The sequence below is a fragment of the Mastomys coucha genome, unplaced genomic scaffold (genome assembly GCF_008632895.1).
Source record: "Mastomys coucha isolate ucsf_1 unplaced genomic scaffold, UCSF_Mcou_1 pScaffold5, whole genome shotgun sequence".
Taxonomy (NCBI): Eukaryota; Metazoa; Chordata; class Mammalia; order Rodentia; family Muridae; genus Mastomys; species Mastomys coucha.
In genome coordinates this window covers 110,442,807-110,449,661 of record NW_022196911.1, presented here as the reverse complement: position 1 = coordinate 110,449,661, position 6,855 = coordinate 110,442,807, and the positions used below count along the sequence as shown (strand labels likewise).

Sequence of the window (6,855 nt, the reverse complement as noted above, 5' to 3'; positions counted from 1 at the left end):
CTGAGGTACACAAGACCCTGCCTTTAAAAAAACAAAAATCGTAAAGCTGACAAAATGGCTCAGTAAGTTAAGGGGGTTTTTTGCAGTCAAGTTTGATGACTTGGGTTAGGTCGGTGGTACTTACATGGTGAATGTCTTGGGATTTCTACTGTTGAACTAAAATATCATGGCCAAAAACAACTTGGGGAAGAACGGGCTTATTTCATCTTATACTTTCAGGTAACTGTCCATCACTGAGGGGAGTCAGGGTAAGGGCTCAATTAGGAACCTGGAGGCAGGAGCCAAAGCATAACCCAGGAGGAACTGCAGCTGCCTGGCTTGTGCTTGATAGCTTGCAGCTCTCTGGCTTATGCCTGATGGCTTGCTTAGCCTGCTTTGAAATCCCACCCAGAACCACCTATCCAGGAGTGGCACTCCCCATAGTGAACTGGACCCACCCACATCAATCGTTCACCAAGAAAATGTCCTGTGGACTTGCCTACAGCCAATCTTGACGGAGGCATTCTCTCACTTCTTCCCAAATGAACCCAGCTCCTGTCAAGTTGACATAAACACTAGCTAAGCACAGTGGTAGCCCAGAACTGACTCGGGCAAGTTGACCTCTGACCTCGGCGTGTGCACTCTGGCACCTGCACACACCTACACGCATGTGCATGCATGCACACACATAAATGAATATTTTTTAAAAAATCGCCCTCTATTCTCTGTTCCCAAGGCTGCTACTATTCGTTGAGATAATTAATATTGTCTCTTAAAGATCCTTTCTGGCTATCACAGCCTCTGGGTTAGCTGTGGGTCTGCTTCAATGGCTCTCCCCAATCCTGATTATAGGGCACAAATTCCTGCTTCATCAAGTGTTTCATAATTTTTAATTATATTTCAGGCATTGTGCATAAGAGAACAGTCGAGGCTAAAGGACATAATTGCTCGCTGGGGTAGGAGGCTGAGTCAGCTTAACCTGTGAGTGCGTTGAAGACTCTTGAGCTATGCTGCGTTTTTATGGGTAGCCAGTTCACCAGAGACTTCACATGCTCTGAGGCCTGAGCATGCCAGGACTTTCTGCAGCCAGGCTTTGGATTTGAACATGGGAGATGTCTCTCTCAGTTAGTGCCACATGCTGTGTTTAGAGTCCCTTGTAGTAATTCTTTGGCTTTCCAGCTCTACCGCTGGCTGAAAATTCTCTGAACCCTGTGTTTCTGTCCTGGCTCCTTTGGCTTGCCTCTACCTTGAATTGGGTTCTGTTCTCAGTCGATCCAGGGATTTATCAAGCGGCTCTGTCCCTCCTCTGTCACTGCCAGACCCAGGGAAAGAACTGGAAGGTGTGAGCAGGCTCTGCAGGACGTCCTCTGCCATGCTCTTCATGAGACTATCAAAGGGCGTTAAATCTGACTTTTACTCTTTGTTTATGTGAGTGCACGGTGTGTACATGTCTGGGTATACAAGTGTGTGTGCTGTGTGTTCATGTACATGTAGGCAAGTGCCTGTGTACTCGTGTGTATATGTGTGTGGAGGCCAGAGCTTGGCATCAAGTATCTCTCCATCTTGTTCTTTCAGTCAAAATCTCCTCACCAAAGTGAGCTACACTGCTGTCTTAGACACCATTGCTGTGAAGAGACACCATGATCAAGGCAATCCGTGTAAGGACAACATTTCACTGGGGCTGGTTTACAGGCTGAGTTTCAGTTCATTATCACCAAGGCAGGAGGATGGCAGTGTCCAGGCAGGCATGGTCCAGGAGGAGCTGAGAGTTCTGCATCCTGATCCCACTGCAGCCAGAAGAGACTGGTTCTTCTGCCCTGGGTGAAGCTTAAGCCTAGGACCTCAAAGCCCACCCCCACAGTGACACATTTCCTCCAACAAAGCCACACCTATTCTGACAAGGACACCACCTCCTAATAGTGTCACTCCTTGTGGGCTAACGCTTCAAACACATGAGTCTAGGGGGGGCCAAGCCTATGAAAACCACTACAACCGGCCAGCCAGCAAACCCCAAACACCCTCCCAAGCCCTGGGTACAATCACACACTACATCTGGCTGCTTTACAAGGTCACTGGGGATCCAGACTCGGGCCTTGTATCTGTCTGGAGAGCACTTTGCCGAGTCATCTCCTCATCCCCAACGTGTGTCCTTTTAACCCCCACGCATGGTGGATGGACCCCTTTTCCTGACATCCTTACAGTCCTGGGTCCAAGTCATCTCCTCATCCCCAACGTGTGTCCTTTTAACCCCCATGCATGGTGGATGGACCCCTTTTCCTGACATCCTTACAGTCCTGGGTCCTTTGCTCTGTTATGGACTTTGAAAAGATGTGGCCACGTAACTTAATCTTGTTTTTGTTTTTAGGATAGAAGGTGGAGGGATGGCTTCTTGTAACTTTCTGCATCCTTACCCGGAGCAAAATTCCATTCCAACCAGAAGCAGATGGCCTAATAAATAATTATTAGGCAGGCGTAAGTGTCCTCCTCGGGGAGAGCTCTAGAGCTCCCTGTCAGTCTAGAAGATGCTCGCTCAGCCTCCATGGCTTCCCTCTGAGAGTCTTTCCCAATTTCCCCAGTAGCCCTGGGCACTTCTTCTCCTCTGCTCCTCCATTCTTTGATCCCTGCCCACATTAAAGTTATTTTTCTTACTGTACCATAATCGTTTGCATGTCTGTCTTCGCTACAGAACTTCTGAGTTCCTCCAGGGCAGTAACCCTGTAGTTAATAAGTTATATGCATATAAATATGTATACACAGAAACGCACATGCCTATATACAAACATTTTGTGTGTGTGTGCGTGTGTGTGTATGTGTGTGTGTGTGTGATACACAGAGATAGATGGTAAATTCTTTGAGGTACACTAATTACAAAACCATGTATTTCTATGTAACAAGCACTCAAGCTTTCATCTTTTTAATTTTTATAATTTAAAATTTATGTCTTTATTTTTATGTGTATGGGTATTTTATATATACCACATACATCCCTGGTTCCCAAGGAGGCCAGAAGAAAACATTGGATCCCCTAGGACTGAAGCTATAGATGGTTATGATCTGCCATGTGGGTGCAGGGAATTGAACCAAGGTCCTTGGGAAGAGCACTCAGTATTCTTAACCAATGGGCCTTGTGTCCAGCCCTCTTTTTAATTTTGAATTATTATTTTGTGTACATATGTATGCAAGCTCAGGGATGCATGTGCTGGTCAGAGGTCAACCTCAGATGTTGACTGGCACTCTCCACCTTACTTTCCAAGACAGGGTCTCTCAGAGCCTTAGAACTTACCAAGTCAGAGAGGATAGCTGAGCAGCCCAGTGAGCCTGTCCCTGCCTCTCTAGCACTGAGACGACAAGTGTGCCTTCATGCCTGGTATTTTTCAACGTGGCCTCTAAGGACCAAAGTCAGGTCCCCGTGTCTTCCGAGAAAATGTGTTTCCAACTGAACCATTTCTCCAGCCCCTGGATTTTCACCTTCTGCAGTTGTTTCCAACTGAACCATATCTCCAGCCCCTGGATTTTCACCCTTTGCAGTTGGATCTGGTGCTTCTACTGACCTATGGCCAGCACGCAACCCCTGTCTATGGAATATGCTCGTTAGTAACTGGATATACAAATCCTTACTCTCTGTCCTGTGCTCCACCAGTGCTGGATGTGGGCAGCTGTCTTATCATGCTTTACTCTCTGCAGAATGGGAAGAGGACTGTGTGTGTTTATTTGCATATGCAAATCTGTGATTAAGCATTAAGATTCTGAGCTCTGAGTGTTTACTTTGGGGTTTAGGTGGTTGGCAGCAGGAGCCAGTGTCCAGAGGTGGCAATCATGGGAGGACTTGGGAACCAGCCCAGAGCTGAGCTGTGACTGTTGGAAGACTTTGCTGATCTGGAAAGTGCACTTCCAGGGCTGAGGGAGCTGTTGCAGCAGTTCTCAATGAGAGACCCTTTCATGGGGTCACCTAAGGCCATCAGAAAACACAGCTATTTAATGTACAACTCATAACAGTAGCAAAATTACAGTTATGAAGTGTCAACAAAAATAATTCCATGGTTGGGGGTCACCACAACATAAAGAACTGTGTTAAAGGGTCAAAGCATTAGGAAGGCTGAGAACCATTCTGCTAGGGGCATCAATACCAACTCTCTAACCAAATCTGATGCTACACATTCCCCTTCCTCAGATTCTAGACACCCCCTTCCTTCCTTCCTTCCTTCCTTCCTTCCTTCCTTCCTTCCTTCCTTCCTTAACTTCTCCCTCCCTTCATTCTTTCCTTCCCACCCCTTCCTTCTTCTCTTCTTCCCTCACCCCCTTCTTTGCAGAACAGTACTCATTATTTGAGTAGGAATCCAGCAGCGGCCCTTAGACAATGTGTCTCTCCTTCTTATCTATAATACTGTAACACAAATGTCTCTGCTCTCTGCCTGCACCAGGATCTGCCCTTCCCAGCATCTTTCCCCACCCCAGTGAATCTCTCTCCAGGGTAAGACCCCAGGGTAAGTCACAACCCTACTAGCAGGTAGTCTCCCAGCATAGCATGGGGCCACCTTCTTCACCTCCTTTCTTGGTTGTCTTCAAAGCTCTTCTCATAGCCACCCTGAGCAGGGCAGGACCTGGGAGGAAGAGGCTGGAGCAGTCCTTCATCAGTGCTGCGGAGGACATTGGTAGGAACATAGGAGGGAAAAAAAAGAAGAAGAAGTTTCAGGCCAAAAGCTAGGGCTATTGCAGTCCCAACAGGCTCCATTTGGCCATCCATCGAGGTAAAAAAGAAGCTTGGGCCAAGGAGATAGCATAGTTGGTGAAGTGCTAATCTTCCAAGCATAAGGACCTGAGTGAGTGGAATCCTAAGGCCCCATGTTAAAAACAAACAAACAAGCAACATAACAGGACACGGTGGCGTGGTGGCAGGGTGGCACGTGCTTACTGTCCCAGTGCTCAGGAGACAAAGACATATAGATTCCTGGGCTACTGGTTGGTAAACTTCAGGCCAGTGAGAGTCAAAAGAAGTAAAAGTGGGCAGAACCCAAAGAAAGCTGACCTCTGGCTTCCATGTGCATAAAAACAGGCATACACATCACCTGCACACAGGAACACACACACATACATGTTAGCAGTAAAAAACCAGAGAGAGAGAGAGAGAGAGAGAGAGAGAGAGATTGATTCAAAGCGCCTACATAGGGAAGAGGAACAGATAAAGGGGCACAGTGACCCCAAAGATCAGGATGCCGACAATAGCTTTAGATCTGAGTTGGGTCAAGGGGCAAGATGCTGGCATCATGAAGCAGTCCTGGTCCAGATGCTGTCTCCTTGACCACCACCACCTCAGCTTTGGTCCAATGTGATGGCCTGAAGATGCTATGGTGAGTCAATCTGTTTCCTATGAGTTGGTCACTTCTGCTTCAGACTGCAGCTTGGCCAGCATGGGTGATCACTGTCATCTGGGGATAGCCTGACCTTCCGTTCCGTACCTCCAAAACTCCAAGGCGACTACAGATTTAGGACAATGATTCTCTCTGTCTTTGGCTCTGAGGGGTGATAAGATAGATTCAGACACACCAAATGACTAGCATGTCAACTGTCAGAAGTAAACAAGTGACCCAAAGCTAAGGAGACAGATTCAGAAGACTGGCAGAGGTGCCAGGCTTACACCTTGCTTTGAGTTTACCCCAGGAGCCAGCCTAAGGAGTCCATGCCTTTTTTTAGCAGAAAAACAAATCTAGGCGGCTTTCTCCAGTAGGGATAATGAGCCCCTGCAGCTACTATGGAGGGAGCAGAGCTGATGACATCTACCGGATGGGAACCACAGCCCCTGCCAGGGATGCAAAGAGTCTAGGCCTCCTGGGACTTCCAGGCCAGGCCAAGCATGCTCAGGCAGAGGCATCAGGGAGTCTGCGGGAGAAATCAAGCCACTGAGGATGGGTAATTGTGAGATCTGAGAGTCAGAGTGAGACTTTGAAATCTATCCTGTGAACCAGAACTAGGGATGAGGCACAGAACTGGGCATGCTGAGAGGAGAGCCAAGGCTCTAAGAGAAACATCTTAACTCTCAACTTAGTGAGTAACAATAAACTGACCGGCCCAGGATTAGGTAGCATCTACTCAGATCAATCACACCCAGGCAGCATTTCCACACCCCACAGTGTAGGTATGCTGGTCATCCGTGCCCAGGAGAGGATGCTGCAGTTTAGAAATAATAAAACCAAGGTGCTAGAGAGATGTCTCTATAGGTAAAGAATTCGCTGCATAAACACAAATACCTGAGTTCCAATCCCAGCACCCATGTAAAGGCTAAGCACAAAAACACAAGTCCATAATACTAGCTCTAAGCTGGTCAGAGGACAAGGATGCCAGGAGCCCCTTGGCAAAATCCATGAGCCCTAGGCTCAGAGAGAGGCCCTGGCTCCAAAGATAAGAGGGCTAAGCAGGACACTGAGGGCTGGAGAGATGGCTCAGTGGTTAAGAGCACTGACTACTCTTCCACAGGTCCTGAGTTCAATCCCCAGCAACCACATGGTGGCTCACAACCATCCATAATGGGATCCGATGCCCTCTTCTGGTGTGTCTGAAGACAGCTACAGTGTACTCTTATAAAACAAATAAATAAATCACTTTTAAAAAAAAAAGCAGGACACTCAGTGTTGACCTCTTTGTGTGTGTGAACACACACACACACACACACACACACACACACACACACACACAGATGTAGTTCTAGAAGTGCCTGTGTGTGACTCTCCACAGCATCCGACGCCCGATCTTCTACCCTGCAAGTCTTAGGTTGGTTGGGGGACGGAGGACCAGCAGCCGCACATGGGTGTTTCCAGCCCTTCGATGTAGTGGATAGTAATTCTAAGAAAGTTCTCCTGGCAGGATTCAGATGGTGTTGGG

The 6,855-nt window shown here is 47.7% G+C and overlaps 1 long non-coding RNA gene across 1 annotated transcript; it reads right to left on the bottom strand.

Annotated features, from left to right (window-relative positions):
• Window positions 1-3,731: 3,731 nt before the first annotated feature.
• Window positions 3,732-4,596, bottom strand: LOC116079112. Its single transcript, XR_004113760.1, has 2 exons — window positions 4,524-4,596; window positions 3,732-3,928 (listed from the first exon to the last, which is right to left on the bottom strand). It is a non-coding gene; the product is annotated as an uncharacterized LOC116079112 (long non-coding RNA).
• Window positions 4,597-6,855: the final 2,259 nt, after the last annotated feature.